Source organism: Peromyscus eremicus, chromosome 11, assembly GCF_949786415.1.
Source record: "Peromyscus eremicus chromosome 11, PerEre_H2_v1, whole genome shotgun sequence".
Lineage (NCBI taxonomy): Eukaryota > Metazoa > Chordata > Mammalia > Rodentia > Cricetidae > Peromyscus > Peromyscus eremicus.
The window spans coordinates 11,040,814-11,052,822 of NC_081427.1; the positions used below are offsets into that span (position 1 = coordinate 11,040,814).

The 12,009-nt window shown below is 39.4% G+C and overlaps 1 long non-coding RNA gene across 1 annotated transcript; it reads right to left on the reverse strand.

Moving 5' to 3' along the window:
- Nucleotides 1–676: 676 nt before the first annotated feature.
- Nucleotides 677–8,279, reverse strand: LOC131921801 (uncharacterized). Its single transcript, XR_009382097.1, has 3 exons — nucleotides 8,147–8,279; nucleotides 7,812–8,033; nucleotides 677–916 (listed from the first exon to the last, which is right to left on the reverse strand). It is a non-coding gene; the product is annotated as an uncharacterized LOC131921801 (long non-coding RNA).
- Nucleotides 8,280–12,009: the final 3,730 nt, after the last annotated feature.

Here is a 12,009-nt window from a genome sequence, read left to right on the forward strand (position 1 = left end):
TAGCAATGTAATTGTTCATCTCTCCCAGAAATGTCCTCAGAGATACACGTATAATAACAACACATTATTACATACTATGTTATAGTTACACAGTATATAATCATTTGATATAATAACATAATATATTGTATATTAATATAGTATATAATCATATAACCAATAATGTCATTAATGTATTATATAATTATAATTAAGTTTTATTATGGAGCCGGGCGGTGGTGGCGCACGCCTTTAATCCCAGCACTTGGGAGGCAGAGCCAGGTGGATCTCTGTGAGTTCGAGGCCAGCCTGGGCTACCAAGTGAGTTCCAGGAAAGGTGCAAAGCTACATAGAGAAACCCTGTCTCGAAAAAAAAAAAAAAAAAAGTTTTATTATGGAACAAATATTTATTCTCTACAAACACTTTGCTACCCCCTTTAGGTATATTATTAGTTTTAATCTGACAAAAGAATAAAGTATTATCTACATTTCTATAAGTACATATTATATAATTAACATAATTAATATAAAATATACTATATTAGTAATATGATATATGATCATGTAATTAATAATATTATATAATTATACTTAATATATTGTTTAATATGTAATAATAATATATTATTATTGTATGTATATCTATAAAGACATTTCTGGGAGAGATAAACAATTGCATTGGTACACCAACTGTATTACCTCCAAGTACAGGATAAGCTCCCTGTGATGTTTGTGGGGGGATGCTCCTTCAATCAGCAGAGGGACACGGGCAATGGCTGAATCTGCTCTCTCCTCTTGAGCTAGTTCTGTCTGCTAAGGATATTGGTGATCTGGCTTCTCAAGACCTTGGACTTGGATGAAGTATGTCATTGGCATTCTTAGCTCTATGCTTGGGGCTTACACAGGAGCAACACTTGACTTCCCGTGCCTCTAATTACTATATATAATAACATAGACAAATATAAAAATACTTCATGAGGTACCTGAGGATTCTTTAACCTAGTCAAGTTGAAACATAAAATTAACCATCTTTTTTTTTTTTTGCTTAGCATGTTTTCTATAAATCTGCATTACACCTAGTCAGCTGAAATTGCTCTCAATCATTTGAGCTAAAGACTCCCCATTATTCCAGAACTCCATGGCATAGTCATCTCCTTAACTAATGGGCTCATTCTTTCCTTGACTCAAATGTTTTTTATTTCTTTTTTTCTGTACTAACTCTCTGAGATATGCTAGCATGAGAATACTGGCTTATCCTAGCAATGAGGTTTTTTTTTCTAGTTTCCCGTACTTGCCTCATGTATAAGAGTATACACACCTCCACCTCCACCACCTCCACCTCCACCTCCACCACCACCACCACCACCACCACCACCACCAGGAGACTGAGTCCATTTTTGTTGTTTGTAGGTATATGGTTTCAAGGCTGACCACTCTGCACCAGGCAAGTAGTGAGAGTGCTCATACCTGCAAGAGGCTAGTTCCCCTCCCAGTCATCATTAGTTCTAGGAAGTATTTTTGTAAAAGATTGGAAATCTTTTTAATAGAAAGTGGTAAGTATGAGAAACCAGAATAAAATCTCTGCACTCCCACTGTATAAGCCTGAACCGAACACCAGCAGAGCCATGTCTTGTGAGCCTGCTGTAATTTCTTAGTGAAATGTTGCTGTGAAATGTTATATATTAATTTTGTAACTCTCTAAGAGTAATTTAATAACTTTAATTCCCAATTTCTTGGGGCTTACCTTATTAAAAAACCACCTACTGCCCATAAGTAATAAAGAGATACATAATTTCTGATGTTACAGGTGAAAATTGAAGCTCAAAGAAATTAAATGTCTTCCCTGAAGCTTGCAACAAAAATTGGAGAAAGTCACACCAGGGCCCATGAAAACCCAAAGTCTGTGTTGTTTCTTAAATATCTACATTTTAAAAACCTGATGAGAGCATTCTCTCAAAGCTGAGGATAGCAAGCGGGGGAGGGGAAAAACACAGGAAAGTTTGATTTTTTTCTCCTTCCTTTAGGAAGCAATTGGAAGTTCATTGAGTTGTCCCAGAGAACTATGGTTTATTATTTTCACAATACAACTTCAATGGATGGACTAGATGGATGTATCTCTAATTCCTTTTTTTTTCTAAAATCACTACCAAACCTTCTCATTCTAGCGCAAATTACTCTCCTATGGTGATTATTTTATTTGTGCTGAAATGTGATTTTATTTGTATGCTAATAAATAAAGTTGCCTGGAGGTCAGAGCTAATAGCAAGCCATAGCAGAAGTCTGACAGTGGTAACACACGCCCTTAATCCGATCACATGGTAGGCAGAGTCTAAAGGACATAGCCAGCTTGGAGACACATGCCTTTAATCTCAATAACAACCATAGAGACCTGGAGGTCTGTATAGACAGGCAGTGACGAGGAGGTCATGTGGTTGGGTTTACAACCAATGAGAAGGCAGAACAGAAAGTCAATAAAAGGACAGACACACAGGAAGTAGGTCTCTTTCTGAGGGGAAGGACGGCAGCGGCAGTGAGGGGTAAGAAGGCGGTCTTGGTCTCAGCTCTTGGCTACTGCTCTCTGATCTCTGGGCTTTTAACTCTGCATTTGGCTCTGTGTTTCTTATTTAATAAAACCGTTCAGAATTACATCTACACTCTCCTTTGAAACCCTATAAATATAACAAATATAAACTCAAACCATGAATCAGTTGTAGTTCTTAAAGTACTTACTGCGTTATTCCACTTTCTGGACCTCTCTTCTGATAAGTCACAAGCATTCTTGAAGGTAGGAATTGTGTCTCAAGCAGTTTTGTATTTTCAACAACTGCAACAATGTATGCAGCTCCTGAAAGATGCTCTGGAGATGTTAATTGTGAAGCAATGAATGAATGAACAGGAAACCCACAAATGAATGTGATGACCATGTGTCACTACTAGAACAATAATAATAAAATACCAAGGACAGAATTCCCCCAGATGGATTCCTCTTTTGTTCAGCTAAACCAGTCAGCAACTCAAAATACTGATTCCAATTCTGAAATACTTTAAAAATTAAATATTAACTTTTTAATTTATGGAACAAATACTTACTCTCTACCAACACTTTGCTATGCTCCTTAGGTACATTATTAGTTTTAACCTGACAAAAGAATGAAGAAGTGTTATCCTCCTTTCTTTCCATATTAACTGATGCAGGCTAAATACACTGAAATAAAGTCACACTGTTAGCCCACACCACCAATAGGATTTAGACCCAGTGTGCCTGATTCTAAAGTTCCTGCTCTTCACCAACTATCAACAGCTCCTTTTAAAATGTTACTAAATAAATCAAGCTCTGGGGTAATTCAGTGTGGAATAAAAGAATAAAAACAGATCCCAACTCTTAGTGTTTCACTTCAGTTTCCAGCACCGTTGGGTTGGTTGCTTGAGGGTGGATAGACCTGTAATGGCAATTTCATTAGGGAACACTTAAAATGGCACTGCAGAGAACATCTTTTATCACAGTGGCGCCTCAGTTTGGCACTGCTTCCCGTGTCCCTGATGAAGCTGTTTCATCTGAGATTTCTCTGCATTTATTGTGTGTGTGTTTTCCACTGTGTCTAGCCATTCCGGTGGTAGCATATGGTTAGTTTTGTTAATTGGACTTTCTCTTATGCTGTGTCTGCAAAGCGTCTTGTGATTTATATTCAAATGATTGTCATGCCCCCGAAGTCTGCTCTGGGATGCCCATGTTTGTTTTGTGGCCCATGACTATAGCATGTATTCTATATTCTGGCAGAAATTTTGAAGATTTCCTGATAAGTGCTGGCTTTGTATTACAGTATAATTCCTGCTGTTTCCTTGACCAGACACCAGAGTCATCACAGGGAAGGAGTAGATAAGGGGAAGGATCATCTTTTAGCCAATTCGAGGAAACAAACTAGAAGAAAGTAGTTTTGTTTATCAAAGACAGAGTGCTAGAGGATTCGTGTAGCATTAAACATTTATGAAAGCTTATAATGTGACACGCACAGGCTATGATCAAGGCTCGGAAGATGTAAACAATGAATATAGAGAGACCAACAAGAGCTAAATTCAGCCCAGATTCTTAAAGGCAAGTTAACTGAACTCAACAAGGTGAGTTCGATATTCACCAGGTGAGCGACACTGGGCAAGGTATTACAACTCTCTGTGCTTCTGTTTCCCACTCTCTTTAGCGAGGGTGATGATTATTTCAGGTCTGGTGGGAGATAAATGAGGAATTGTTTATAAGGAATTTATAACAGTGGACATAATATCACTTCTGGTGAGGAAGACCACAGGAGCAACTTGATGAAACAATAAGCTCTTGACCACGTTTCTAATGTTTAAGATCAAATTCTTGGAAATTCGTATGAAATGGCAATTGTGCAATTATGTGATACAAAGCAGAGGGAGGGATGGAGGGATGGAGGGAGGGAGGGAGGGAGAGAGAGAGAGAGAGAGAGAGAGAGAGAGAGAGAGAGAGAGAGAGGAGAGAGGAGAGAGAGAGAGAGAGAGAGAGAGAGAGAGAGAGAGAGAGAGAGAGAGAGAGAGAATCCTTAAAGCGATGTCACCACTAGAAACAAGATCCTGTGGTATTTGAAGTATATTATCTTTTGATAAAATGATGACATTTCTCAGGAAAGCCCAAGAGCATCCAAATCCCACAATAAAAAGGACATAAAACCCAACCAGGATTCTGCAGCCTTCTGGGACCATCATGCCGCTCATCTGAAATCCTAAAGAGAATTTTTCCTCTCCATTTCCACTTAGAGGAAGTGCAACATCTGTTTGTTTCTTTATCCTATAGTTTGCCAAGTGCTTCGCTGGTTGGGGGAAAGTTAGGAAAGAAAGGGGAAAGAGGGAGCCTAACAATAAATTAAAAGTAGGCAAAAATCAACACGTCTGATAGACATCATTATATGAAAACATAATCTCACTGCTAATGAAACCATACTTTTCTTTCAAAACAAAAGTTGGTATGGAAATACTTTGGCACCTTTAAGTGTCAAACGCCTAAGCATTAGTCTGCCATGTTAGACACTGAAGAGGACCTGGTGAGCCTGACAAACACAGTTCCATAGCTGCCCTCACAGGGACGACGATGGATTTTCATGTACAGATCTGAGCTGAGCTGGAAGGAGTGACAGAGAAGGGAAGTAAGTGGCAGCTAAGAATTGGAGGGATGGGTAGAAATGGACAAAAGTAGTATGGGAGGGAGAAGCAAACAGAAAAGACAAACAGACAGACAGACTGACAGACTGGTTGCTGGGAACGAAATCAGAGCTTTGTGCATATTATGTAAACCCCCAACAACTTAGTTAAAACCACCTCCCTTAAGAAGCACCCATCAAATTCCACCATGTGATAGGTGTTGGGGTAAATTGATAGCAAGGGTACACACAGGATGCTGAGGGAACAGGAGGGGCATGCACTCAAGAGTCTGGGCTACAAATGTGGAGGGGTGGGGTAGAGAGCAATGGAGGGGAGCATGATCGTGAGAGGGGCTTTCTGTTCACTCTTTTTAAAGAGGGAGGAAACTAAGTGTGTAAATAGTGTTGAGGAAAACCAGTAGATAGAAACAAAAACCTAAAACATCAAGTAATGTCTCCGAGGACAAAGAAAGTGTGAGAGGGAAGAGTCTGGAGCTAGATAGGGATTGGTTTTGTAATCATATGAAATATCATAGGTGTGTACATATCTGTATAAGCCCTTTCTTATTCTCGTGGGCTTTTAAATCTCCTTTATAAAAGTGTCTAGAGTGAGTTCCATGTGAGCAGGAACTATGTCTCTCTTTCTTATCAGTGCCTTCATTGATGCCCATGTGTAGTGGGTAGCCATTCCAGCTTTGACCTGGAAGTTCCTACCCCCATTGAGGCTTCAGTAATGGTCACGCTTACAAGGCGGGGCGAAGAGAGGACACTGAAGACCCAAGATCCAGATGCGCGGGCTCACTTGGTTCCTGGACCCTGGACGCTGGAGGTAGACCGAGCAGAGTTCTCCAGAGAAAACTACCGGACTACACCACACCTTTCCCAGACCCTGTAACCTATCCCTTCATTTGTAAGTTACCCCACAAAATAAACCTCCCTTAATAGTTTCACCAATACCCATGGTATATGATGCCATGGTATATATTAATGGGGAGTTAGATATGCTGTGAAGACTTTATGTATTCATAAATACAAGACAAAAAAAAGTGGACCCTGTTTAGGAAGGCTAAAAGAGGGCATTTCAAGGCCAAAATGTGTCAAACAGCAGTAGCTCACAAGCATCCTTTTACAATTCAAATCTCGGGCTCTATCAAGAGGCAGAATGGTTCATACATAATTAATATGCCTCCTTCAGAACCCTCAATTCTGAGTTTGACTGAGATCTTCAAGTCCTCTAAATCTGAGTTTTCTAACTAGCAGAAGGCAAGAAAATAAACTTGATGGAGGGACACTCTTATGGAGAAGAAACATCTGTAAATTACCAAAATTGAAAATTGAGAACCCAGGCCTGTATATCTTATCACCCACAGATTTTCATGCTCAGAACAGCGAAACCTAACAGAGCCATACCAAATAGGTATTTGTATTTATCTTACTTATTTATACTAATAATGATTTCCAAAAATGTTTTTACATTTATTGTTTTAATCTGTCTTTGAACAAGTTCACATTTGTATCCAATCCCAATAATGCTTTTTGGCTAGAATTGAAAATGTAGTTAAGGCTACAGTGGAATATTTGGTCTTGTGATATGACTCTTGGGTTTACTCATAGTTTAGATGCCACTATTATCATACAGATAACAAGTAACAAAGATAGGTCTCAAATCCGTATCTAAATGTAATGGGAAGTCTTCCTAAGCACCAATTAGGAAAGGCTAAAAATTAAAAAGTTGTGGAGCAAGAGACTGAAGAAAGGCTGGGCAAAAGAGATAATAGATCCTAATAAATGTATTAAGTGGCAATATATTAATATGTATTAATACATATTTCTCCATATCTTTAGAGAGAGAGAGAGCAGAAAGAAGAGGAAGAGAAGATATCAAGTTGAGAGAGGATGTGGGAGAGGGTGCTTAGGACTTGGAGGGAGAACCACAGGGGTAAAGGGTAGATATGACCTAAATCAGTTCTATTCATATATGAAATTACCAGAGAATAATTTTTCAAAGAGAGTAAAAAATTCCAGGAATTAAGAAAAAAAATCATTGTTTTTTTAAGTGAAAGAGACATAAAAAGTACATACAGCCTGGTGGTGGTGGTGCACGCCTTTAATGCCAGCACTCAGGAGGCAGAGCCAGGTGGATCTCTGTGAGTTTGAAACCGGCCTGGTCTACAGAGCAAGATCCAGGTCAGGCACCAAAACAACATGGAGAAACCATGTCCCCCAAAAAACCCCAAAAAGTACATACATACATTTGCATTTTGTAACGTGTTTAAAACATGAAAAACGATTCACAGTTATAGGACTCAGAATAGTGAACCATTAATCAGACTTTTGTCACATTGACACGTGACAGGAACTATTTAAAGCAGGAAAGATTTATTTTAGCTTACGATTTCAGAGACTTTAGTCCATGGTTGGCTGGTTCCCTTGTTCGGGGCCAGAGGTAAAGTTGAATATGGTGGTGGGGACCAAAGGAGAAGGCTGCTTACCTCAGTTCAGCCAGGAGGAAGAGGGAGCAAACACTTGCCCTAGCTTGCCTCCTGCTCCTTCCCGTTTTAGTGCTGCCTGCATACCCAGCCTGAGAGATGGTGTTGCCGACATTCAGGGTGGGGCTCTGCTTAGTTAATGATCCCCCAGAAGAACCCTTACAGACACGCACAAGAATGATTTACTAACCTCGTAGATATCAGTCATCACAAATGGGCATCATAGTAAAGGGTAATGGGAGCATTAGGCCCTTCTTGACCTAAGTGGGGTTTCCACGTTGTGTTGATATGATGACAATAAGCCAGAGACCGCCAAGAACACACCTCTTCTGAACTCTTCTTGTACTTGGGGCAACAAGAAGCTCCCATGGGGAAGCTTGTTTTTCTGATTCATTTCCCTTTCACAGTCCAGCTGTCAGTAGGAGGAAATTATATCTTTACCACTGGGAACATATTTACTGTACATTTGTATATTTGTTGAGTTTTACATCGATAATGCATGTACTTTATTAACCTACCGCATACCTCAATAAGAAGATTAAAAACCAAAAAGAAACAATTTTCTGCATTTCCACTTGGCTATTCTCTGCCTCTTCCCTGACACCTGGCCACTTTCCCACTGAGCAGCTGTTCTGTAACCCCCAAGACACTGGCTTCCTCCAAGAATTGCCTTCAGAATGTTGCTGCCCCTGATTCTAGAATGTTCCTTGGGAAACAAGCTTCTCTTTTTCTCTCCTGAGACCCTGTCTGTCTCCTTCCTTAAAGAAACCGTCTAAGTGTATGAGGTTTTTCCAAAGCCCCTTGCAGGACAGGAGAAGCAGCACAGAGGGGCACCCCTGGTGCTGGCTTTCCACATCACAAACCATTCTGTTGCCCTGTGCAACTCCACACATTTCACTGAGATAGGGTTGTATTTGTGACTATTCCATGTGTTTCAGGAACTTTCCAGCTAAAATATCATCATCTGCATGTCTCAGACATTAACAGACACATATACCCATGCCCACATATTCCTTGAAACCTACACACATCATGTCTTCTGTAAGCACATTTTAGGTACGCCCGGTCCTCTGTCTTAGTATGATTTGAAATCAGGCTGTTTTTATATATGATGTTTCAGAACGTACTTTTTATTACATATGAAGGAAAATAGTTTATTGTTTCATTTCATTTGGGGATCAGGAAGTTTCTTTCTCCTGTTCTTCCTTTCTTAATGTCTTCCTCTGTAAATAGAAAAGTTCTTATCTTTTACCACTAGGTCATCATAAAGCTCATAGAAGAAGGCCCCTGCTCCATGATTACATTTAAGGTTACTTTGCTGACATCTACTGGATAGAATCTTTTAATACAAATATGTAACCAAGGCGGGGCACAACAATTCTTTTCCAGCTGTGATGTACCAATATTTTTAAGATGAAATAAACTGGATTGGCCAAATTTAATTTTCTTGTGTTTTGTAAATAGACTTGTTTCCTTCCTTCCATCCTCTGTTCTTTTTTTAATAAGTAGGGAAAATATAAAGGCTCAACATTTCAATATTTTGGGCTTAAAAACTAGAGTATTAACTTTTCTCTAGAACAGTAATGGAAGAGAAAATTGGTGTATACTCAAGAGGCTGCATCACGTTGTTATCTTCCTGCTGATACATCTCCCAGCTTAACAAAACAGATGAGATGAAAATATTATGTAAATGAATCAGCTGGCTTCTACTGAGAAGTTAATGTGCTCTCCTCAGTCACCAAGAAAGGCCATTTTAACCCCAGCCAAGCACTTAGGAGCATCAGAAAGCCCAAAACAAGTAAGGGGCTTATTTAATAGCTAACTAGAGGTGGTGACATTATTACTCTTAGTTGTAACTCTAATGCTACAGAAAATGTACACCTATAATAGAACTTAACATTTATCTGGCTCAAGCTCTTCATTGTTAGGTTGTACAAGTGGAAGTTTCTAATAATGAGAATGTCATAAAATGCCTGAGTTAGTTCTTAGTTTATAACCTAAACAGCAGGCCAACAATTCACCCAGTTGCCACTACATGCTTGGTCTTTAGGTGGTGACTTAACTATTGATATCTCCATAGCAACTCCTGAAATTACATGGGGGATTAAGATCTGTAGATGAATTTCTAAATGGTCTTATTAAGTAAAAATCACAGAGACAAATATAGGAGTGAAAGCCTTAGATCAGGGAAATAGGGAAAGCCACCAGCCAACCTGACCTCACCAACTCTGCAGCTTCCAAATGTGAGTTACTTCCTGTCTACCCACGCCTTTATTGCCTTGCTGTTCTGCCCTCTCATTGACTATCTTAGCCCAGCTACCTCACTTCCCTTTCCTACACAGTTCTGTCACCTTCTGTCTGTCTGTACAGACCTCCAGGCATCTATGGTTGGTACTGGGATTAAAGGCGTGTGTCACCATGCTTGACTCTATTCCCTAGTGTGGCCTTGAACACACAGAGATCCTGCCTGCTAAGGGATTAAGGGTGTGTGCTACCTGACTTCTTTGTTTACTTAAAATGGCTGGCCTTTTCCCCCTGATCTCCAAGCAAGCTTTATTTATTAATGCACAAATAAAATATCACCACATTTCAGCACACATTAAATATCACCACAAAGATCAATTGTCATTTCAACTCACAGCTTGTACTAATGACAGAGCACATGACCTGGTGACAAATTTGGTAAATATGCAAATATGCATATAAATTTAATAATATTTTATAATTTTTATATGTATTTATTACATAGATATTAAATTATTGCTATAAGTCATCCAATATTTAGCAATTTCTGTATGTAATATCTACAGCTGCTGTGCCTCTGAAATTTAAGCACAGCTTGGCTAGGGCCTCTGTTTCTGAGTTCCACAGAACTAAAATAAATATGCTGGCTGGGGCTGTAGTCTTATCTGACCTCATCAAGTCTCAGCTTGGGAATCATCTGTGTCCAGGCTCTCTGGGATTGCCAGACTCATTTTCTCAAAGCTTCAGAACAGGGCTCTACTTTCTGCAAGATGTGTGTCAGAGACTGACTCAGCACCATGAGCTCCTCGCCATGTGAGCATCCCAGCATGGTTACTCATCTCTGGTTTCTTAGTCAAAGCCAACAGGAAAGAGACTCCATCTAGACAGGCTTACGCTTTTGTGGACCACAGCCACATTATGCCATCCATATAATCAAATAATGCCTTTGCTAAATTCTACATAGGAGCAGATGAAAGATCACATCCACATGAAAACCTGAACACCAAAGCTGGGAACACTGGGGACCACCCTTGACTCTTTACTTGACAGTACAGTTTCAAAATTACCAAACTCTTTTGCATGTAAAAGACATGATGTAAGTTTGTCTTGGAAGTGTTGTGTGTACATTAATTTAATTGACAACATTCAAGTGATTCTGGGTCCTTTCCACACATGAAAAAGCTGCAGTGAAATGCGTGAGGCCAAGGAACCCTGGCCAGCATCAGAAACTGCAGGAGATGGTGAAGATGTAGTCAGAATGGTAGAGTTGCCTATTAATGCCATAGCATTGGTCCTTAGTCTACTATAAGAAACAGTATTTCTTGGATTACGTGTGCCCTTCAGGGACAGAATACATATATGTCCAAAGAAAATTTATCTCAGTAAAGCAACAAAACAGGCAAAAAGATGAAAATAGACCTGTTGGTATGGCTCAGTTGATAGAGAATTGTGTAGCATGTATGTGACCCTAGGTTTCATCCCCAGTACAGCAAAAGTCAAAATCATAAAGGAACCAAGTAGACCATTTTACATAAGCCTTACAGCCAGATAGCTATTTTAGATTTTAAAATCACACTTTCCAACAACTACAGTCAAATATGTTCATTGCTGATAGGATGCCACATATTTCAACACCTATTTCAATGGTCTTGAGTGCATTTTAAAAATAGCACACATTTGAAAAGCTCCCGCAACAAGCCAGGCACTCACAATCTTGCCAACCTATTTGTCCTCCATTAATTCTTGAAATTCATAGCCATGGATTTAAGCAGAACTACAAACAATGCTGGAACAAATGTTGGGAATGTTTCATTAACATGAATAAGCAATGGTAAATCATTCCCTCTATTTAGAGAGCTGGGCTATGATGATATGTGAGAGATGTTTTGTAGATTTAAAGGTGAGTTGCAGCCAACTTAACATCAACTCATCAATGCAAGAACACTCACTGCCAGGTTGATAATGAATGCTAAATAATCTGATTTAATCTTCAAGGTAACCTTGCAAGCCACAGTAATACCCTTACATTTAAAAGACGTAACTTAGGCAACTAGCTCACGTAGATAAAGGAATATATGCATGGATGTACCCTTGGTTTCAAAACACTGTCACATCAGTGTTCTGTGGAAAGGAGAGGACACTAG